At 39.5% G+C, this 24,538-nt stretch overlaps 1 long non-coding RNA gene across 1 annotated transcript; it reads right to left on the reverse strand.

Moving 5' to 3' along the window:
• Positions 1-945: 945 nt before the first annotated feature.
• Positions 946-20,883, reverse strand: LOC106007760 (uncharacterized). The gene is made up of 3 exons (XR_001182337.3): positions 20,396-20,883; positions 17,404-17,485; positions 946-10,173 (listed from the first exon to the last, which is right to left on the reverse strand). It is a non-coding gene; the product is annotated as an uncharacterized LOC106007760 (long non-coding RNA).
• Between the last annotated feature and the right edge of the window lie 3,655 nt (positions 20,884-24,538).

Below are 24,538 nucleotides of genomic sequence, written 5' to 3' on the forward strand. Positions count from 1 at the left end.
CTTTGAAAGATACTTAGGATTAGGTAAAGTTATGAGGGTGGGGCCCCCTTCATAGAGTTAGTGACTTTATAAGAACAGTAAGAGAGACCCCAGCTAGATGCTGGCTGTCCCACAAGATGCCCTCGGCAGCATTGTGGTACAAATCAACACCTGCACTAAATGCTGAGCAGACACTGATGCCATGATCTTGGACTTCAGTTTCCAGAGCCATGCACCAAATAAACTTCTATTCTTCAGAAATTACCCTGTCTCATGAATTTTGTGATAACAATAGAAATTGGGCTAAGGCAATTGCTATGTGGCAAATAAACCACAGAGGTGGAGGGTGGACACAGGGAGACCAGTTAAAAGGCACCAGGTCATGGATGATAGTGAATCAGACCAGGACAATAGCAGTTAAGAAAATGCTAAGTGTTAGACTCCAGATGTATTCTGAAGGTTGAATCCATACAATTTCCTGACAGGCACTGATTAAAACATATATTAAGCTTTTAATATATGCCAGGCACTAGGCAGGAACTACTTCTGAGCCAGATTTGCCAGAGAAATGTCACCCAAGCTTTGACTGGTATCAGCCATTCCTAAGACAGATTGCACCACAGGGCATTTCTCACTCAGTGTCCTGCAATTTGGTCTTCAAACATTGCCTCTTCTGAGCAGAGCCAATATAGCCTGCTGGCACCGTGAAATTTGTTGTTGTTCTTATTATTATTCACCCAGCATCACTCCATGGTATCTACATTAAGAAAATAGATGACTTAAGCCCTCCATAAATCCTTCATTCTCCAGTTTTATTTCTCTGTCTATCGCCTCCTCTTTTATCCTTAATATTCAGGTTTTTGCATTCAAGGCCAGGTCGGCTCTCTCGAGGACTTCCATCTTCTCCTCTCACATCTGTCCTGTCCTCCTGGGACTCACACAGCCTAAGGATAGGAAATTGAGTCATCTGTCTTCTGTAACCATATGGATAAGATGTAGTCATTACCATTGTCAGCATTGTTGTGCTGTGGAAGCTAATTAAGACAATTAGCTATTAAATACCAAAAACAATTAAGCTAATTGAAAGAAACCATATGCAGTTTATACCCTTGTGTAGACAAAAAAAAAAAAAAATTAACATGTGGCTGGAAGGTGGCACTACAGACGTTCTGATGCCAAAATAAATCAGGGAATAGGGGAGCCAAAGACGGAGGTGTCTTAGCACCCAATCAGTTTACCCTCACAAAATGTTTCTCAAAACCATTTGGCTTGGTTTTGGTGAGTTTCTTCTACATTGAAAAAAAGTGTATTTCTGCCCAAATGTGTCTTTCAGGCTATAAAAAGGCAGAATTGTGCTGTTACCCTGGTTCTGACTCAACTAGATGGCTGGGTGCAGCATCCAAAGACACTCAGAGGAGAAATTCAGCTTCTCAGGGGACCCCTGAATCTTGTTTTTAAGCTAACCAGATCTCTAGGGGCAAAGACAACATCCCATGGTTTTAGGCTGGGACTAGCAGTTATAGACCTCATATACAGTTTCCAAGTGGAAGAGAATCAGAGGAGGGAGAAAAGCTGTAGAGAACAGGGGAGTATGTGTTTATCTGGAATTTTTTCAGCTCCATGTACCAAAAAACTCAACTGGAATTTGCTTAGGCTAAAAATAGAGTTTGGCTAGGAAGGACAACTTAGGAAAGACAAACTGGAATTTAGCTAGGAAGAACCAGGGACTCAGGAGTTCCCAGGGACTCAGCCCTAACAGGGCCCTGTGTATCTGTATCTCTTCTGCACTTAGCTCTCCTTTGGCCCCACTCGGGCTGCACAGAGGTGCTGTCCATGTGACAGGTACCACAGAAGCTTCCAGCACCATGTGGCAGCCCTGGAGAACAAAGAGAAGCCCTTCCACCCAGTGTTCATATTCCGCCTTGGGGATTCATTTCCGCCCTTTGGACTAATTACACCTTCCTTAGGGGATGGGGTGGTTGATCACAGCCCTATTCAGGGACCCAACTCTTCCATTCTCATCCTTTCTCTGACCAAGGCTGAGTAGAAGAGTGAAGCCAATAGCTGCCTGTATGGACTCTCAGCCAGGGTGCTAACGAAAGGATCAAAATTTGATGGAGAGAGAGAGAGCACAAAGGACATTGCCCTACATTGCCCAAGGGGAAAATAAACAGATCTGAGAATGTGAAGGCTTTTATTTTTATAATCCTGCTGTCTTCCCATCTCTCTGCTGAATACTCAGAAAATGAGATTATAAACAGTCAAGACACCATTTTCCCAGCACCCCTTCAACCGCAAACCACAAGTAGCAAGAGAATAGCCTTAGGGAGAGCCTCAATTCCTTCTCCTCTGACAACTGATCTGTGACATTTTCTATTTTCTGACGAACATCTGTTAATTAGGGGAGGGGGTGACTGAGTACCTAAAACCACTTCCTATGTGTGAGAGGGCCCCTACCTTGTCAGCAGTGGTGTTCTGGTAAAAGTTGAACAACCTGTTCCAAAGGGAGAAGAGACCTAATTTGCACTATCTGCTCTTTTCTGTGATGTTAATAATCCCATTAAGGCCAATTTCTCACTATCAATGCGATGTTACTGACTGTAGGATTGGGAAGAGACGTTCACATCATTAGAGAACATGTTGACTACACAGATACAAAAAGCTTAAGTAACTTCAAGGGAATAGACAATGACAAAAGTAATAACATAATTAGGAAATGATGAATTTTGAGTATTTAATACCCCCATTTTTTTTTTTTTGGTACCGGGAATTGAACTCAGGTCCTTGCACTTGCACAGCAGGCGGTGAAACCACTGAGCTAAATTCCCGGCCCCTATACTGCCATTTTTAATATAGTTACCTGTGTGTTTATATAATTTTTTTACTTTTAAAATTCAAGCTTTGACTTTATTTTGAGATTAATATCACAAATAACAGAACGTTGACATCCACCGTCAAGTGACAGGACATTTTTATCACAATCAGGATGTCCCAGGTTGCCACCATCTTCCTTCCTACTCATACCTACTCTTTAACCCCTGGAAACTTCTCTATTTCTAAAATTTTGTCATTATAAGAATATTATATAAATAGAATCAGACAGTGTGTGACCTTTTGGGATTGGTTTTTCCCATTTGCCATTATTTTCTGGGGATATACACAGGTTTTCATGTTGTGTGTATCAAAAGTTCATCCTCTTTCACTGCTCGCTAATTTTCTGGTTTGTTTAACCGTTTACCATAGAAGGACATAGGAATTGTTTCTGGTTTTGCCTATTGCAAATTGAATTGCTATAAGTAGTTGTTTATAAATCTTTGTGTGAAGATAATTTTTCATTTCTCTGGACAAATGCCCAAGAGTGCAATTGCTGGGTCATATGGTAGCTGCATGTCTAAGGTTTTTGTTTTTGTTTTTGTTTTAGTAGTACATGTTTATGATCCATAATGAATATCTCTGTCTTAGTCACTTTCTCTTTGCTGGGACAAATACTTGATATCCACAAGTTGAAGGAGGAGAGGTTTATTTTGGCTCACATTTTGTAGAGGATTCAGTCCAAAATTGGCTGGCTCGAAGGTAGGGCAGCACGGTGGGGAGGAGAAATATCTCATGGCATGGCAGTGGGAAGAAGAGAGGGATCAAGAGAGGAGGGAGGGAGGGAGACCCTTCAGGCCACGCCCCCAGTGGCCCACCCCTTGGGACCAGGCTTCCCCTCCCAATATCACATTTAGCTAATGTGGACTAATTCACTGATGAGTACTATGTCCCCAGGATCCAATCATCTCCCAAAATCCTCACCTATGAGCACATGAGACTTCAGGGGAACATCTAGACATAAACCATAACAATCTCCATGATGGAGAGTTAGTATATATACATCTCTCAATCCTCTTTATTTCCCTTTCCCCTTCCCTCTCTCTCCTATACCTTCACCCTTGAATCCCCTTCTCATCTGCAAAAGGTCTACCTCCCTGTTTCTTATCATCTGTGTTTCATTTTGCTCTTTATTTATACTTTGGGCTTCTTAGGAATGAAAAACTGTGATATTTAACCTTCTATGTCTGATTTCACTTAGCATTATGGTCTCATGGTGCATCCATTTTCCTACAAATGACTCAAATGTATCCTTTTCATGGCTGAGTACTTCTTTGGGTATATATACCACATTTTCTTTATCTATTCATTTGTTGATGGGAAATAGGCCATTTCCAAAGATTTAGGCATTGTGTGTTGTGCTGGAAGACACAGTTATGAATGTACCATTGTAATATGATATCTGCATGTTTAGGTTTCTGAGACAGTGCCAAACTGTTTTCCAGGGTGGCTGTCCCATTTGTTTTCCCACTGTAATGTATGAGCAATCCAGTTTCTCCACATCCAAGCCAGAATTTGGTGTTGTTACTTTTTTTTTCATTCTGACAGATGTGTAGTGATATCTCATTGCAGTTTTAATTTGCATTTCCTTAATGGATAATAAGATTGACCATCTTTCCAGGAGCTTGTTCACCACCTGCTTATCCTCTTCCATGAAATGTTTTTTCATATATTTTTGCCCATTTATAAATTGCATTGCTTAGTTTTTTGAAGTTGAATTTTGGAAATTATTTAGTAGTCTAGATACTAGTCTTTTGATAAGTATATGAGAAATGTTGTAATATTACTTTTGTAATATTGTTGTTTGCAGACATTTTCTCTAATCTGTAACTCACCTTTTCCTCCTCTTAACAAGGTCATTTGCAGAGTAAAATGTTTAAATTTTTTTTGGTACGGGGGATCGAACTTGGGTCCTTGCGCTTGCGCAGCAGGTGGCAAAACCACTGAGCTAAATCCCCGGCCCCCCAAAATGTTTAAATTTTTATGAAGTACAATTTATCAACTTTTCTATTAATGATTCATATTTTCATTGTCAAGTTTAAGAACTCTTTCCCTAGCCTAGACCCAAAATTTTCTCCCATTCTTCTAAGAATTTTATAGTTTTAAGTTTTACATTCAAGTCTGTGGTACATTTTGAGTTAATTTTTCTATAAGATGTAAGACTGGGCCAGGGATTTAGCTCAGTGGTTTCATCACCTGCTGCTCAAGCTCAAGGACCTGAGTTTGAGCCCCAGTACAAAAAAAAAAAAAAGATATAAGACTTACAGTAGTGTTTTTTGTTCTTATTTTAGTTTTGTCTATGAATGTCCTATTGTTCTATCATTTGTTGAAAAGGGCTGTCTTTTCTTCAATGAATTATTTTTGTACCTTTTACCAAAAATCAGTGGAGTGTATTTGTGTGTGTCCATTTCTGAATTCTCTACTCTGCTCCATTTACTGATATGCCCATCCCTTCACCCACACCATGGTCTTCATTACTGAAACTATGTAATAAAACTTGAAATCAGGTAGACTGATTCATCTTACTTTATTCTCCTTTTTCATATTATCTTGGCCATTCTAGTTCTATGCTTTTCCATATATATTTTAGAACAATCTTGTCAGTGTTAACCAGAAAATCTTGCTTAGATTTTGAGAAAAAATTGCATCGAACTTATATATCAGTTTAAGGTAGCTTTATGATGTTGACACTTCCAATTCATGAACATGACATTGCTCTATATATTTAGATATTTTATTTCTTTCATCAACATTGTGCAGTTTCAGCATATAAACCATGCACATTACATTTACACCTAAGTTTGTTGTTGCTGCTGCTGTTGTTATTGTTGGGAGGGGGATTGTTTTTGTTTTTGTGGTACTAGGACTTGAACCCAGAGCCTTCCCACTGAGTTACATCCCCAGTCTTTTTTGATTTTGAGACAGGGTCTCACCAAGTCACTAAGTGGCCCCTGCTGGACTCAAACTTATGAACCACCTGGCTCAGCCACCCAGAATGCTGGGATTACAGGCATGTGCCACTCCACCCTAGTAGTTAATATTTTTAAGTGGCTATAAATGATATTATAGTTTTAATTTTGGTAATCATGTGATTATTGCTATAATGTAGAAATACAGTTCATTTTTATGTTTATCTTATATCCTGTGATTGTCTTGAACTTGGTTATTAGTTCTAGAAGGTTTAGAGTTTTGATTTTTTGAGTTTTGTGTTTGTTATATTTTTGGTATTTTTTTCTTGGTTTTTGGTGCTGGGACCAAAGCCAGGCCCTTGTGTATGTTAAGCAATGCTCTGCCACTGAGCTACACTGCCAGCCATGAGTGTTGTGTTTTTGTTTTAATTTTCATAGATTCCTTAGTGTTTCTTTTTTCTTTTTTCAGTAGTCGTGGGGTTTTGAGGAAATTAGTACATGCATTTAACATATCTTGATCATCTTTGATCCCAATTACCCCCTGACTCTTCCCCCCACTTCCTGCTGATCCCTTCCCCATCTCCAAAAGTATACTTCCCAGAGTCCTGTCATCTCCCTTTATCTGTTTGTTTGTTAGTTTATACATTTCTCATGTAAGAGAAAATATGTGGTACTTATCTTTCTAAGTCTGGCTTATTTCCGTTATTTCACTGGTCTCAAAAATCAGGCATGATAGCACACAACTATAATCCCAGCACCCTGGGAAGGTGAAGCAAGAGGATCATGAGTTCAGGCCCAGTTGAGGTGACTTAGTGACTTAGGGAAACCCTGTCTCAAAAATAAAAATTAAAAAGAAGGACTGAAGATGTAACTGATGGGGATGTAGTGACGGCCCTGGGTTCAATTCCCAGTATAAAAAAAAAAGGCTCCAGTCCCATCCATTTTCCTACAAATGACATGATTTTGTTCTTCTTTAGAGCTAGGCTCATAGTAGTGATTCTTCCGCCTCAGCCTCCCAGAGTGGTGGGGTTGCAGGTGTGTGCCATCATGCCCAGCTAAGATTCTTCTGTATCTATTTTCATCAGGGTTTTTTGTTTGTTTGTTTGGGAGGGGTTTTTTGGCACCAGGGATCGAACTTTGGTCCTTGCGCTTACAGGGCAGGCAGTGGAACCACTGAGCAAAATCCCCGGACCTTCATCAGGGTTTTTTTCATGAAACAATATTGGATTTTATCAAAGGAATTTTCTACATTTAATGAGAAATCATTTGATTTTTTTAATCCTTGATTCTATTTATGTGATATAGTATATTACATTTATTCATATATGTATATTGAACCATACTTCCATCCTTGGGATGAAATCAATTTGGCCATAGCATATGATCTTTTTAATGTGTTGAGTTCTGTTTGCAAAGATCTTATTGAAGATTTCTGTATCTATGTTCATCAAGGATATTAGTCTACAGTTTTCTTCGTTGTTGTTGTTGTTGCAACCTTACCTGATTTTGGTATTACAGTAAGGCTGGCTTCATGGAATGAATTTGGAAGCATTCCTTCCCTTTCTATTACATAGAAAAGTTTGAGGTGCCTTGGTGTTAGTTCTTCTCTAAAGGTCTGATAAAATTCAGCAGTAAATCATCAGTAAATCCTGCACTTTTCTTATTTGGTAGAGTTTTAATGATTGCATCAATCTAATTGCATACTATTTATCTATTTAGGTTTATTGTACCTTCTTGGTTAAATTTAGATAGGGCATATGTGTCTAGGAATTTATCCATTCTTCCATGTTTTTCTTTTCTTTGACTTGGTAATGTTTGTTTGCTTCACCATCCCTCTTTAGGATTCCCTTCAGTACTTGTATTTCCTCTAATACAAGCTAGTGGCCATGAATTTCTTTAGTTAATACACATCATGTAATGTATTTATTTTACACTTGATGTTAAAATACAGCTTTGCAGGACGTTGTATTCTAGGTTGACAATCATATTCTTCTAGGGCTTGACAAACTTCATTCCAGGCCCTCTTGGCCTTTATGGTTTCTGTTGAGAAATCTGCTGTCATTTTGATGGGTTTCCCTTTACAAGTAATTTGCACTTCTCTCTAATAGCTTTCAATATTTTAATTTGTTCTGAATTTCTGGCATTTTGATTATGTTGTGGAGTGGTTCTTTTTTGGTCATGTCTATTTTGGATTCTAAACGCCTCCTTTACTTGGCTCTTTCTCATTCGCCAGGTATGAGAAATTTCCTGCAATAATTTCAGTGAATAGAATATTTTATGCCTTTAGCCTATATTCCCTTGCCTTTCTCTATGCCAATGAGTCTTAAATTTTTTCTTTTAGATTTATCCAAGAGCTATTTAATAATCTGTTCACTGTTTCTTATTCTTTTGTTTTCTTTGACACTGCCTGAATGTTCCAGTACACCCACCTCATCTTCAAATCCTGATATTCTTTCTTCTGATTCTTGCCTACTGCTGAGACATTCACTTGAGTTTTTTTATTTGACTTTTGAGATGTTCATTTCCAGCATTTCTGCTTGGTTCTTTTTCGTAACCTCTTATCTCTTTACTGAAGTAATCTTTCATTCCTACACTATCTTCCTTCATTCATTCAGCTGCTTATTTTTATCTTCTCTGAACTCTGATCACTTTAAAACTGATTTATTCAGCTACTTATTTGTCTTTTCTTTCATCTCATTAATCGTTTTAACTATCAGGGATTTTTTAAACAACTTTTCTGGAATTGCATTCACTTCAGTATCTGTGGGATCAGCTTTTGGGAGTTCTGTTGTTTTGCAGGTATCTTGTTGTCTTGTTTTCTCATTTTAGTCGTGCTTCTGTGTTAAGGTTGACAAATCATTTGGGAAGGGTGTCTCGACCACTTGCATGGTGGGGGTGTCTTTTTTTAGTAAGTGGCTTTCTCTTTGTGATGTGCCCTGGGGTTTGTGGGCATGTCTCAGTGTGAAAGTTTCCACCTACTCTATTCTGGGTTCTAGGTTCAGCCCCTAGCACTGCTCTTCAGATGCCAAAGCCTGTGGCTCACTGGAAGGTCTGGCTTGGCTCTCAAGGCTTGGCCAGAGGAGAGTAGCTTTCCCGCTCAAAGCTTATCTGTTCAGGCAGACTTTGTCATGACCTGCTCAGCCCAGCACAGCCCACCCCAGCCCAACAATACCAGGAGCGGCCCACAGAGCGCTCCTTAGAGTTTCTACATAGGCAGTCATCTCATCTGCAAACAGAGATGATTTTATTTCCAATCTATACACCTTTTATTTCCATTTCTTGCCCATTTCACTGGCCAGAACATCCTGACTGTGTTGAGAGCAGATGCCTTCCCAATTGTAGAAGGAATACACTCAATTTCTCACCATTAGGTATAATGTTAACTGTATATTTTTATAGGTCTTTTATCAAGTTCAGGAAATTCCCATTTTTATTTTTCTGAGTTTTTGTCATGAATATATGCTGAATTTTGTCAAATGTTCTTTCCATGTCAATATGATATGCAGGGCTTTTCTTTAATATAGGTTCATATAGGTTAAGTGATTTGTTAATATTGAAGGAACTTTGCATCTCTTGAATAAAACAGTTCATCGTGGTATATTATTCTTTTTATAAATTGCTGATTTGTATTTGCTAATATTTTCTTAAAGATTTCTTATATCTGTACCCAAGATAGATACTGGTCTTTGATTTGCTTTTCTTATTTTTTTAATCTTTTTTTAATCTTATTATTTTTATCTTCTCTGAACTCTGATCACTTTAATACTGATTTATTCAGCTATTCTGTCTAATCCTGGTAATACTAGTTTCATAAAATTATGAGTTTCCTCCTCTTCTATTTTCTGGATGAGACTGTGTAGAATTGGTATTAATCCTTACTTAAATTTTTAGAAGACTCACCGACAAAGCCATACAGTCCTGGAGCTTTCTTTCAGGGGAATTTTTAAATTAAGAAACTTAATTCCCTTGATCATTAATTCCCTTGATCATTCCCTTGATCAGCTATTTAAAGTATCTCTTTTATTTTAGGTAAGTTGTGGTAGTTTGTATTTTTTGAGAAATGGTCCATTTCATCTAGGTTGTAATATTTGTGTATAGAGACTTTTCATAATTCTCCTTATTAGTCCTTTGATGTACTCAGGGTTTGTAACGATATGCCTTTTAATTCCTAATACTGGTAATTTGTGTCTTCTCTTTGTTTCTTTGATAGTCTTGCTATAAGTTTATGTATTCATCAGCCTGTCATTATCGTGACAAAATACCTGAGAAAATCAACTTAAAGGATGAAAAGTTTATTTTGGCTCATAGTTTCAGAGGTTTCAGTCCATGGTCAGTTGGCTCTGTTGCTTCTGAGTTGGTGGAAAGACAGTACATCATGGCACATAGTGGATGAAACCTGTTCACCTCATGACAGCTAGGAAACCAAAAGAGAGATATAGGAAGGGACTGAGGTCCCAATATCCTTTTCAATAGCTTGACCCCAATAACCTACCTTCCTTCCATCAAGCCCCACCTCCTAAAGGTTCTACCACTTCCCAGTGGCATCACCAACTTGTGACCAAGACTTTAGCATATAGATCTTTGGGGAGTATTTAACATATAGCATTTTGTCAATTGTATTGACTCTGTGTGTGTGTGTGTGTGTGTGTGTGTGTGCTTGAACACACATGTGCACATGTGTAAATTTTAAAACACTTAAACATGCATCACTAGATGCCAGTTTTATGTAACTTCTGATTTTGATACTAGGCTAAGAAGATACCATTCTAAAAAGAAATCATGCTACATAGAAATTTTAAGATTTGCATTTATGGTTGTAGATTAGTCAAAAATAAGTAAATAAATACCAAGATGTGACACATTATATTATGGTTTAGTAAACTCATTCTTTCATCTTTATCTTTGCAAAGAAGAAAATGGATACAATTGATCTGTTAAATTATTTGTAGAAAATAGCATAATTTGATCATCATCTAGCATATAGAAATACTAAGTAATTTTTTAATCATAACTAGAAAAATAAGTGACTTAAAATGACCCTTCCAGGAACTAAACAGGAGACCCTTGGTTTGTTTTTCTATGTATATTTCTTTCTTCTCTTATAGAACTACTTTGTTGGCCAAGGCTTTGAGTTAATTATATCTTGGTTGCACTATATCCTCTGATCCTAACAGTCTTTATCTTGATTTAGGTCTTTAACTGAACCATTATAATAGTGAATTAACCCAAACAATCTTCTGTTTCATAATTATAACTTCATAAGTCAGTCTTCTTGTCACTTAAGTTCTATGACTCACATTTACTTAAAGAATAGAATTTAATCTTATGAAGAATTGAAGAATTTAAAGATACAAGGAGCCAGGGCTAAATTTCATTCCCTAACTTTTCAGCTAGTGCCCTTCAAGACAATCTAAGTTCCAGCCAGAGTGAGCTTATTGCTCTTCTTAAATGTACACCTAATATTTTCTGAATCCTTCTCTGTGTTTATTCTATTCATTTCTGCCTTCATTCCTACATCTCTACAAGTCAGAATTCAACCATTCAGTTAGGGAGATAGTATTGGGTAAGCTAAAATCCTAGAATTTTGACCTCAGTTCTGTGTTTGTTATAGCAGAGTATTGAGCAAGTTATTTTTTTTCTTTAAATTCTTTTATTGGTACATTTTAGGTATACAATACGTTTACATTTATCATTGAGTGCTTGTACCTGTACATGATGTATCTTGGTTTTTGTTTTTTCCCCATTACCTGTGCACCCTTCACCCCCTCCACCCTTCCCTATTTACATAGATTTTGTTTCCATTTTTTTTCCTTTCTCATAATTTTTCCTTTCCCTTCTTTCCTTTCCCCTTCCCCTCAAACCACCCCTATCCCTTTGGACCTTTTCTTCCTATTTCAAATCACCAATTATTCATTTTAATCATTTTAATCCTTATTTACACTTTCAGTTTCTCACACTAGAGAAACGATTTTGTATTTACACATGTGTGTCCTATTTATTTCACTTAAGAGTATGGCCTCAATATGCATCCATTTAGCTATAAATGACTAGTTTCTCATTCTTTATGGCTGAGTAGTACTCCATTTTACTCAAAAAAAAAAAAAACCACATCTTTATCCAGTTTCCAGTTGATGGGCACTGGGGCTGTTTCCAAGCTTCAGCTATTACAAACTGTGCCACTATAAACATGCATGCACCTATATCGCTGTGGTATGATTCTTTTAATTCTTTTGGGAAGACATCCAGCAGGGGAATAGCTGGGTCAAATGGGACCTCTAGCCCTAGTTCTTTGAGGTTTCTCCATACTGATTTCCATAGTGATTGCACCAGTCTACACTCCCACCAACAATGGAGACAGGTTCCTTTCTCCCCACACCCCCGCCAGCATTTGTTATTGGTTGATATCTTGATAGCAGCCATTCTTTCTGGGGTGAGGTGGAATGTCACTGTTGTTTCCATCTGCATCTCTCAAATGACCAGTGATGTTGAACATTTTTTCCATATATTTATTTGCTGCTTTTACTTCTTTGTCTGAGAAGTGTCTGTTCATTTCAGATGCCCATTTTTGAATTGGGTCTTTATATTTGGGATACTGATGTTTTTGAGTTCTTTATATATTCTAGATAGTAGACCTTTGTCCGTGGAACAGCTGGTAAAAATTTTTTCCCATATTGCAGGTTGTCTCTTAGTTCTGTTGGTGATTTCTCTTGCAGTGCAGAAGCTTTTTGATAAGATGAAGTCCCAGTTGTTGATTCTTTCTGCTAGTTCCCATGTTACAGAGGTTTTGTTCATAAAGTCCTTTCCTTTGCCAATGTCTTCAAGAGTTCTACCTAACTTATCTTCCAGCAAGTTTAGTGTTTCTGTCTTAATATTTAGATCTTTAATCCACTTAGATCTTAGTTTAGTGCATGGTGATAGGTATGGGTCTAGTTTTAATCTTTGGCAGGTTGAAATCCAGTTTTCCCAACACCATTTATTAAAGAGGCTATCTTTCCTCCAATGAGGGTGGTTGGCTCCTTTGTCAAAGATGAGGTGGCTGAGTAAGTCTGGAGTTGTTTCTGGATCTTCTAATCTATTCCACTGATCCTCAGGTCTGTTTCTTTGTCAGTACCATGCTGTTTTTATCACAGTTGCTTTGTAGTATAGTTTCAAGTTGGGGATTGTGATGCCCCCAGCCATGTCTCTGTTGCCTAGAACTGCTTTTGCTATTCTAGGTTTCTTCTGGTTCCAAATGAATTTTTGGATTGTTTTCTCTAGTTCTGTGAAGTATATTGTTGGAATTTCAATCAGCATTGCATTAAATCTATATAGTAGTTTGGGAAGTATGGCCATTTTCACTATATTGGTTCTTCCTACCCAGGAACAAGGGATGTCTTTCCATTTTCTTATATCCTCCTCGATCTCCTTTTTCAGAGTGCTGTAGTTTTCAGTGTAGATGTCTTTTGCTTCCTTTGTTAGATTGATTCCTAGATATTTCTCCTTTTTTTGGATGCTATTGTAAAAGGAATTGTTTCCCTAATTTCTCTCTCAGTGAGTCTGCTATTTGTGTATAAGAAGGCTATTGTTTTTTGAGTGTTGACCTTATATGCAGCAACTCTACTGAATCTGTCAATTAAGTCTAGAAGTGTTTTGGCTGAGTTTTTTGGGTCTTCTATGTGAAGTATCATATCATCAGCAAATAATGACAGTTTAACTTCTTCCTTTCCTTTCTTTATTCCTTTTATTTCTTTCTCTTTTTAATTGCTGTGGCTAATGTTTCCAGAAGTATATTGAACAGGAGTGGTGATAGTGAGCATCCTTGTCTTGTTCCTGATTTAGCGTGAAAGTTTTCAGGTTTTGACCATTTAGTATGATATTGGCTGTTGGTTTTTCATAGATAGCCTTAATCAGGTTGAGATAAAGACCTTCTATGCCAATTTTCTGTAGGGTTTTTGTCATGAATGGGTGTTGGATTTTGTCGAATGCTTTTTCTGAATCTATTGAAATGATCATAAGGTTTTTGTCCTTGACTCTGTTAATATAGTGTATTACATTTATTGATTTACAAATGTTGAACCATCCTTGCATCCCTGGGATAAATCTGACTTGGTCAGGGTTATGATCTTCTTGATGACCCTCTGTATTCTGTTTGCCAGTATCTTGTTGAGGATTTTTGCATCTATGTTCATTAGGGAGATTGGCCTGTAGTTCTCTTTTTGGGTTGGGTCTTTCCCTGGTTTTGGAATCAAAGTAACACTTGCTTCCAGGAGTGAATTTGGAAGCCTTGCTTCCCTTTCAACTTCCTTGATGAGTTTAAAAAGTAATGGCAATAGTTCTTCTTTAAATGTCTTGTAGAATTCAACAGTGAAGCCATCAGGACCTGGGTTTTTCTTTGTTGGTAAATTTTTTATTACATTTTCAATTTTACTCATTGTAATTGGGGTGTTTAGAATTTCTTTTTATTTATTTTTTTTTTGGTACCAGGGATCGAACTCAGGACCTTGCACTTGCAAGCCAGGCAGCGGCACCACTGAGCTAAATCCCTGGCCCTAGAATGTCTATATCTTCTTCATTTAACTTTGGCAATTTGTATGTGTCTAGGAATCTGTCCATTTTTTCTGTGTTTTCCATTTTATTACATTACAGGTTCTTGAAGTAGGTATTAATGATCCTCTGGATTTCTGCTGGGTCTGTTGTGACTTCACCTTTTTCATTCTTAATTGCATGGATTTGAGCCTTTTCTTTCCTTTTTTTGATAAGGTTGGCTAAAGGTTTATCGATTTTATTTATTCTTTTGAAAAACCAACTCTGATTCATTAATTTTTTGTACCATTCTCTTTGTCTCCATTGCATTGATTTCTGCTCTGATCTTTATAATTTCCTCTCTTGTACGAGATTTGGGTTTGTTATGCTCTTCTTTTTCTAGCAGCTTGAGGTTCTGCATTAGGTTATTTATCTGAGTTCTCTCTGGTTTTCTAATATGGGCATTCACTGCTATGAATTTTCCACATAGAACTGCTTTCATTGTGTCCCATAGATTCCTGTATGTTGTACTGGCATTATCATTTACTTGTAGAAGTTGTCTAATTTCTTCTTTAATTTCCTCTGTGGCCCATTGGTTGTTCAGGAGGGTGTTATTCAATTTCCATGTGTTTGTGGGAGTTTTGCAGTTTCTTATGTTATTGATCTCCAATTTTATTGCACTATGGTCTGATAATATACAGGGGGTAATTTCAATTCTTTTACATTTACTTAGACATGTCCTATGAGCTAGCATGTGGTCTATTTTGGAGAATGACCTCTGTGCAGCTGAAAAGAATGTGTATTCTGATTTTGTGGGGTGGAACACTCTGTAAACATCTATTAAGTCCATTTGTTCAATAGCTTGGTTCAGTTCTAGAATTTCATTGTTAATTTTTTGTCTAGATGATCTGTCTATTTGTGATAGTGGGGTATTGAGGTCCCCCACTACAATTGTATTAGTGCTTATTTGGTTTTTCATGTCCATTAATATTTGTTTTGTATAGTTGGGGGCATTCATATTTGGTGCTTATATATTTAGGATTGTCATCTCTTCCTCTTGGATTGTTCCCTTCACAAGGATGTAGTGACCATCTTTGTCTCTCTTAATTAGTTTTGGTTTGAAATCTACTTTTTCTGCAAATAAGATTGCTACCCCTGTTTTTTTCTGGGTTCCTGTTGCTTGGAGAACTGTTTTCCATCCTTTTACTTTCAGTCCATGAATTTCTTTTTGAGTTAGGTGTGTTTCTTGCATATAGCATATTGCTGGATTTTGCTTCTTAATCCATTCTGTCAGTCTATTTCTTTTGATTGGTTAATTGAGGCCATTAACATTGATAGTTATAATTGATAGATATTGACTCATCCTTGTCATGATGTTTTACTGTTGCTGGCTCTTATTTCTCCCCCACCCCGCCCCCCTTTCCCTTTAGTTTCTTACCTGGCCTGGTGGCTTCCCTCTGTTGGGCCTCATGGAGTTGTGACCTTCATTGTCTTTTTCTAGGATATTGCTTAGAATTGTTTGGAGTGCTGGTTTGGTGTTCACGAAATTTCTCAGGTGTTCTTTGTCATGGAAGTATCTAATTTCCCCATTGATTTTGAAAGATAATTTTGCCAGATACAACAGTCTAGGTTGGAAGTTATTTTCTTTTAGGGCTTGAAATACTTCACCCTAGGCTCTTCTTGATTTGAGGGTTTGTGTTGAGAAATCTGCCATGATTCTGATGGACTTTCCTTTGTAGGTGATTTGTTTCTTTTCTCTAACTGCCTGCAGGATTTTGTTCTTCTGTTGGGTTTCTGGGATCTTGACTATTATATGTTTAGGTGTAGATTTTTTTTGATCATGACTAGTTGGAATTCAATTGTATTGACTTTTTAAAAACGAGTCTTTGTTTCATTGATTTTTCTCTGCTATTTTCTGTTTTTAATTTTATTGATTGATGTTTTTATCTATATTATTTCCCTCCTTCCATTTCCTTCAAGTTTAGCTTGCTAATCTTTCTCTAGGTTCTGGAGATGAGGCTTAGACTATTGATTTTAGACTTTTCTTCTTCTCTAGTGTAACCATTTAGGGCTATGAACATTTCCCTCAGCATCACTTAAGCTGTGTTCCACAAATTATGACATGTTGTAGTTGTATTTTCATTCAGTTCAATAATTTCTTATTTCCATTGAGACTTCCTTTTTGACTTGTGGATTATTTAAAAGCATGTTGTTTAGTTCCCAAATGTTTGAAGATTTTCCTGTTATTTTTTCTGCTGTTGATTTCTAGTTTGATTCCACTGTGGTCAGATAATAAACTTTGTATTATTTTCATTCTTTTAATTGTATTCCAATTTGTTTTTTGGGCCCAGGATATGGACCTTGGGAGCCAAAATGGCAGAAGAAGGAAAAAGTATGGCCTAAAATACAAACTATAATCTGATGTTGTTGGGTTCACATTCTATAAATGTCAATTCAATCCTACTGGTTAATAATATCAATGACTTCTTCTAGATCCTTGCTGATTTTCTCTACTAAATGTTGAGAAGGGAGTGTTTGTGTCTCCAGTTATAATTGTGATTTTTCTGTTCTTTTTGTGTCAATTCACTTTTTCTTTGAATGTTTTGCAGTTCTGTTGTTTGGTACATATATGTTTATGATCACTATGTCTTCTTGAAGAGTTGACTCTTATCATTCTTTAATGTCCCTCTCTGTCTTTTACTGTTGTTGATGGTGAGAGATCTAACTCTCTGTAAGGCCTCCTCTGACACCATCCAAAGGGGAGGAGGAAGGGGGAGAGCTGTGGAGAGGGCTGAAAGTTCTGGCTCCCTACTTGGCCAGCATGAGTGTTGGGGTGGCCTGTTACAGTCTCTCAACATCAGAAGTCTAGGATACCACCTTCACCTTTGTTGGTTCAGGTGAAAATGGGTCCACAGTTTTTTATGTGATATTTGGCAATTACTGTCTTTAAATTTTCTGTCTTCCTATATTTCTCCTTTCCTGGTCCTTTAGCTAGAGAGCACAGACTTTCATTGGGTTTGGGGTTTTGTTGCTGTTTTGTTTTCTGTCCTTGTGTATGCACATATTGGCATTTCTGAGTTGTCAGTTTCTTCAGCTCTAAGTCTGAGAAATATAAGTCAAAAAGAAAACTCAAAGAACTTACCTACATGTTGTGTGTTCCTCAGGCCCCAAGCTCTCTAGCTAGTCTGCCTTTTTCTCTCTTCCTTTCAGAATCTGTGTTTCTTCTATACATAATAAAAAAGAGATTTTATATGAGAAGAGGAAAAAAACGGAAACAAGGTCTTTGCAAATAAGGAAGGGTGGAGGGGGTGAAGGGAGGGCAAGGGAAGGGGAAAAAAAATAAGAACCAAGAGACTCATGTAATGGTACAAAATCCCTATGATGAATGTAACTGTATTACATACCTAAAATGTACCAATAAAGTTAATGGGGGAAAAAATTTAAATATAAAAAAATAAATAAAACAAACAACAAAACAGAAAAACAAAAGAAAAAAATAAAAAAGAGATTTTAGTTGTACTTCGCAGGAGAAATAGGAACAAGTACATCTGTAACTTACTTTTAAATAATAGCTGTGTTTGATGTAGCTATCAATAATAGCTAAATTTTGTCTCTCTAAAATTTTGACAAGCAGCTCTCACAGGCTGCTTCCAACATACCACTACTCTGAGTCTCAAGTACAATCACACCCACCCCCTACCACAGAAGCCAAAAGCCACATCCTCTCTTTCCCAGTTTTCCCAGTAGGCACATGACATGAGTTTGGCCAATCAGGCACATCCACCAGGGACCTTTCTCCAAGTATAGCAATGCAGAGAAGCAGAATAGTAGAGAATCTTGGTGGCCATTCCTGGGACACAGTGCTAGCAATACCAAGGGTGATGTCCACCACCAAGGACTCCTCTTTAACCTCTCATGTTCAGTGATGGAAGCAGAATTCTCACCATTTTCTGTGCCATGTCTTTGACCATGGTTCTGACTAATGTTGTGCATGAGCTGGATTCCCAATCTTCTCAGTGGTTCTCTAAGTAACTTTTCAACCACTCTATTTCTAATTAAATCAGCTAGAGTCTGCTTCCATTGGTGCAAATAAAAATTCTGACTTAAGCACACTCCCACTAGCTGTCAGTTACAAAATTCTCTGGGAAACGAAAACCTTAGCATCTACCTCAGAATGTTTTTATTCTTGTCCACTGGAAATTATCTGAGGAATAACAATAGCACACAGAACAGTAGAACTCAACTAGAAGGGCTTGCTGAAAGGGGCCACTAGATGCTGCTCTGTCTTGGTTGTATGTGTGCCTCTGAAAGCCATGTTGAACTAAATTCCCAGGGCAGGAGTATTAAGAGATGAGGCCTGAGGCAGATAATTGAGTCACCAGGGTTCTGACTTCATGAGTGGGGTTAAAGGAATCTCTTTGGCTCCTTTTTTGTTCTTCTACCATGTGAGGATGAAGCAACAAGGCGCCTTTGTGGATACAGGGAGCAACCCCTCACCAGACACTGACTCTGCTGGTGCCTTGATCTTGAACTTCCCAGCCTCCAGAGCTGTGAGAAAGAAGTGTCTATCATTCATGAATTGCCCAGTCTAAGACGTTTTATTATAGCAGCAGGAACAAACTAAGGCAGAGTCCAGAGCCTCAACCTACTTTCTTAGGTGCCAAGCAGCATCCTCCATGATTCTGACACCCTACACAGTAAGCATGTGTGGGAATGAATCTCTGCCCACAAGACGAGTAACTTGGCACTGAGTGCAATACACTGACTGGCCTGACTTTGAGAACAAGACAACCCCATAACCCTAAAATCTTCTTTTCCTTTCTCCAGTTCCCACCTCCCCTCCTCCCTCCTACACTGACTAAGACTTACTGGGTAGAAGAAAATTTGTATATCCTTGAGGGTGGTGGCTTTTGTGTACAGAAAAGACCACTCCAATAAGTGGCTGTTTCAAAACCCAATATTAAATTTCAAAATTAATATTTCATTTATTAAATTTATAGATTTAGAAATGTACAGCTCTTTCTTGAGCTTTTAAAAGCAGCTTAGGAATCTTATTATCCTATTTAAAAGTCTAGCAAATTTTTTTAACTCTAGCAAACATTAACAGTCACTTTGAGAAGACTTTTGATTAATGTTCAGTCCCATTTATACATTTAGTTAATTAAACCTCTTTAACATTTTAAATGACATTTATAAATTTAATATATTTGATTCCTTTTTAAGCATTTTTATCTGACTGAAAAACTTCCCCAGATACAAAAGTAACTCTTATAGATTCAGTAAATTCAGCATACAAAAAAAGGCAATTTTAAATGCTTTTAAATATCCACACTAGACGTAAGCTTAGAAAGATTTTAACTTAAAATCACAAATATCAATCAATCCTTCAAGTACAAACATTGAAGTAGAATGTTAAGTTTGGTTTATTATTCCAATAGGCCAAATTCTCTTTTAAACTGTGTGTATAAAAACTAATATATATTCACCACTACTTTAAAGATATTAAAACTATAGTTTGACTTCCTTAAACATCTGTGTACTTAATTTTACATATTCCCTGGGCTTCTAAAATGTCTACCCACAAGGAAGATCATTTCTTTTTTTTTTTGTACCAGGGATCGAACTCAGGGCCTTATGCTTTTGAAGCAGGTGGTGGCACCACTGAGCTAAATACCCCGCCAAGAAAGATCATTTCTTTCTCAGCTAATTGAGGTTTCTAATTGGCCAGAGGTTCTGGATGGGACACTGACCAGATCCATGTTAGGTAGTGTCTCTACGGACCCATCAAGCCCTATTTCCAGTCTCTAACTTCCCTATTTAAAGATGGAGGTGGCTGAGTAGCCCAGGCCCTTGATGATTACTACTATTCAAGCCAGAGTCAAGTCCACGGCCTCCATCCAGGTCCTACACCTGATTTTGTGTTTATGTGACCCTTGAGGTATATAACTACATATTTGTTCGTTTACTTCTAAAGAATCCTTCACTCGTCAGAAGCTTCTTACCTTATGGAATTACACAACTCTTATGGATATCAAAACTTTAATTGAACTCTGGTTCTCTCTCTTACTGTGTCTGAAACCCCAAGGTCATTCTCTAAGGTCATCAGGCAGCCCCACCCTCCCATCCATCCTTACCTTCTGTGGGCCTTGATTTCCATGGAAATGCAAAGGTGGGATCGCCACGGATCTGGGCTCTGTCCTACCTGACCAGACAAAGGAAAACATTCCTAAGCCCAGTCACTTCTTGGAGCAGCTATTTGGAACTCCCACTGTAACCTCCGCTTCCTTCCTTTTCTGACCAAGCCCTGGTAGTCAAGGTCAATTAGAAGATAAAGGTCCATGCAGGAGGTGCCGGGGCCAAATTCTTCATCTCCCAAAAGGGTGAGGGGACCTAATCAACGTTGTGAACTAGTGCCCAGCCAAGGCTGGAATTCAGATCTCCCAATTCCCAGTCCCCATGTCCTGGCCACTCAGCCACAATGTCCTCAGCGACAGCAAAATGAGCACAGTGAGAGTGGTGCCCTTGCCCCAGCTCCAACCAGCCCCAGCACTGGAACAGCGTGCCACAGGCAGATCTTCCTGCTGCTTGGTAAACAGAATAAAACTAGGCATGGTTCCTGCCCTCAAGCTTTCTAACATCAATATGCCTATCGTGTATTTACATTTTCATAATAAGAGAAGCAATAATAAGAAATAACTTTCAACTATAGTGGGAAGGGAGGTGGAAATCATCCATGGCAAAGAATATATTGGTTTAGGATAGAGGTTTTCAACCCTAGCTTCATATTAGGATCTCTAGGGTTTGAGGGGAGAGGTACGTTTTTTAATATATTAATCCAGACCTCTGAGAGAAGGTCTAGATGTTCATATTTTTTTTTAATTCCACGAGATTCTGATGCATAGCCAGAGTTAATAACCTCTGATTTAAAATAATGATTTCAGAAAAGTCTGCCTTTTTCCTACCATAAACCTATTAACTGTACAGTTATAAACTTTGTAACCTTTCCCTAAATCAACTCGCTTTTTTTTTCCCAGAATCTGTTTTTGTTTTTTGTTTTTCAGTACTGGGGATCAAACTCAGGACCTTGCACTTGCAAAGCAGGAGCAGCACCACTGAGCTAAATCCCCGGCCCCATCAACTCACTTATTTTTAACTTATTTATTTACTTCAGCCTTATTCCACACAATGCTATCTGAGAAATCATGGCCCTCTATGGGAGGTGCTATGGTTTGGATCCAGATGCCCAGCCCCCAAAGCCTCTTGGGATCATAGGTGGGCGGGGCTCTTGGATGTGATTGGATTACAGGGGCATTACAGCTCATTTGCTGTTAGGAGGGGAGGGCTGATAGAAAGAGGAAGGTCACTGTGGGAGTGACCAGGAAGGGTGCACCCCCCTTCCCAGCCCCTCCCTTCACCTTCCCCTTCCCAGCTGCAATAAGCTGAGCCACTTTTCCTCTGCCATGCCTCTATGCCACGATGTCCAGTCTTGGAGCCAGCTGACTATGGACTGTAAACATGAGCCAAAATAAACCTAACTTCCTCTGGGTGGTGGATATTAGGTGTTGTGTCCCTAAGACAGGAGGTATGTGTAGAGCATACATCAGGCTGGGTTTCTGTCACAACGTTGAGGGAGACAGAAAAGTTTAAGCAATGAGTGCACAGCAGGAGACCTGGTGTGACAGGGAATGCTAAGGGGGCTGCAAATGGAAGTCTGGTTTTATGGTCTCCTTAGGGTCTCCCTCTCCCTGCTCTATTTTTCCACCAGTTCTGAGCTCTGTTGCACCTTGTTATGCCCCAGCTGTAGCCCATGTCCTCTCTGTTCCTCATCCCCTGTGGTCTTGAGCCCTGTCCTGGGGACAGAGGATGTTACGGAGCCCTATGCAATGTCTCCACATTGCCCAAATGCAATTAAGAGTCATCCATCACCCAGAGGACATCCCAACTGACATGCGATCAGTTAACACTTGATAAAGCATTGCTCAATAAAAAGAAATGGTTCCAATGCAATTAAAAACTAGTCCCAGCAGCAGTCTCAAACATTAAATCTTTCTTACAGAGCATAAATCCTACAAATATTGGAGTCAGCTCTTTGCACGAATGGTGAGGCATGCAATCCAATTCTCATATAATTTATTTATCTGAAAAGCAACTTCCTCACTTTGCATTTCCTAATTTGCCACACCAGATTCAATCCGCCATTTGGTACTTGCCAGAGTTCTTTCATTGTTGACTTTAGCAATGGCTTCATTGCTGGTTATGCGGGCTGCTGCAGTGTTTGGAACAAGCACCCTTGAGTTTCATTTCATCTTTCCTTTGCTGTTCAGAATTCCCTCTGAGAGCTCCAAGTGTCAACAGGCATGATCGTTATTTGAGTCACCTGACATGATACAAGAAGCAATGTCATATCGCCTGCCAAATGGGACACATTATTGCCAGCATCTGTGCCCTACAGGAGGGCCGCAGGGCAATCCAAGCAGATGGTCTGTGAGCTCTGACAGCCAGAAGCTGTCATGAGGCCATCAGAAGTCTTGAGTGAGCTGAATCCTCATCATGGAACAAGGAAATGACAGCGGCCCTCTTTGCTCACGGCAAAAGAATGAGCTCCTTCTGGCCTGAGGTGGACTTGGACCTACTAAGCTATGGAAGCTGTGGGCTGCTGCCCAAGATGTGACCGCGCCCCCACTCAGGAAGCCACAAGGGGAGGGATAAAATGACGATGGGCCTGAGTCCTTACTGGAAGGGGTCTCTAGCACTAGCACTCTCTAGCACTCCCCTAAGCCACTTCCAGTCCAAAGCTGGTGACACTGGGGCTGGTCCAGAAACACCGTGGCCTTTATGCCTCTGTAGCCACCTGTCCTACCATTGTCCCCTCCAGAGCTGAGCCATCAGGGCTAGCTGAGGCTCCTGCCTGTTGACAACCCTCTGTATCTTGAAAAAGGCCTCGGTCTAGGCTCCCAGGTTCTGAGAGGATAAGGCCAGGGGCCTAATGAAGAGAAAGTCAGGGAAAGGTTGGGACTACCAAGGCTTCAAGATAAACCCTGAATCTGATCGTCCAGGCCTGCATCAGGCCTGGGTGCCCTTCTGAGTTTGCCTTGTTATCTTATCACCCCTCGTCTAACTCGTACACCCCAACTTGGCCTCACTGCCACAGCTTCTGGCTCCTATCCCTCAACACACCCATCCCGATAACCCCGTGTGGCTGCTGCAGCGCCCTGCGTCTCCTCAGCCCCTCCTCTGACCCCCTGCTCAGCGTGTTAGCCCCTCCTCTGACCCCCTGCTCAGTGTGTTAGCCGGCCTGGGGCCTGGCCTCCGGGCCTTCCCTGGTGAGGGCTAAGTTCCAAGGGGATAGGGATAAGGGTGGTTTTTATTTTATTCTACTTTTGGTACCGAAGATCAAACTCAGGTCCTTGCTCTTGAGCAGCAGGCGGCGAAACCACTGAGCTAAATCCCCGGGCCATGGTGGTTTTTGAAGCTCCAGGCTCTTGGACCTTCCTTTCTGCATTGGCTAACATGAGGCTATGTTTTATGCTTTCACTGAAGTTTCTTCGCCTTTTGTTCTGAGGCTTCAGAGACTAGTTGTATTGAAGGCCATCCTGACTCACCAAGAGCCAGGGCCAAGACTCCTTCTCTGTTCCATAAAACCCCCACTCCCCTTGTAGCTCTTCTTAGCACCTCAGCAACACCCACACTTCTCAGCTATTGGTCAAGCACAGATTATTGGCATAAGCCATATCCAATGAAGAGTCCGAGCTTCCCAGGCTCAGGTTGGCACTCCCGAGGGGTCTAGGAAAGAGCAAATCCCTTCCTTACGGACAAGAAAGCCCGCCAAAATCAAAGCCCAGACCTGGGGTTGAGGTTAAGGGAAGGTAGTGAGGCTCCCATGTGCAACCTCGAGGCCAAGCCTGTTAACAGGCCCTGCCATTTCCATGCTTCGAGTCTGCCCTGCAATGTAGCATTTGACCCTCGCTTTGTTCCTTGGCAAAGTTCTTTTCATATTCCACTTCGCCTTGGCCAATCTAAGGGAAGAGGGATCTTGCCCTCACATAGGCCAGCAGCCCGATGAAGTGAGAGGCACCGTGGCGCCAGAGGCTGAAGGAACCGGGCTGCCGGAACGAAATGCTTGGAGCTAGATGCTAATCCGGAACAGCTGGAAGGCTCAGCGCCTCCGTAGGAACACAACAGCCTGGCAGCGTTCTGCGAGGACTGTCCTGAGCGGCTTCGGGATACTAGTTACTGGCCTGACGGCTCACAGAAAAAGAGGAAAGGATAAGGAGGAG

Source organism: Heterocephalus glaber, unplaced genomic scaffold, assembly GCF_053883595.1.
Source record: "Heterocephalus glaber isolate CG9 unplaced genomic scaffold, H.glaber_assembly_v1.0 deba00000621, whole genome shotgun sequence".
NCBI lineage: Eukaryota > Metazoa > Chordata > Mammalia > Rodentia > Bathyergidae > Heterocephalus > Heterocephalus glaber.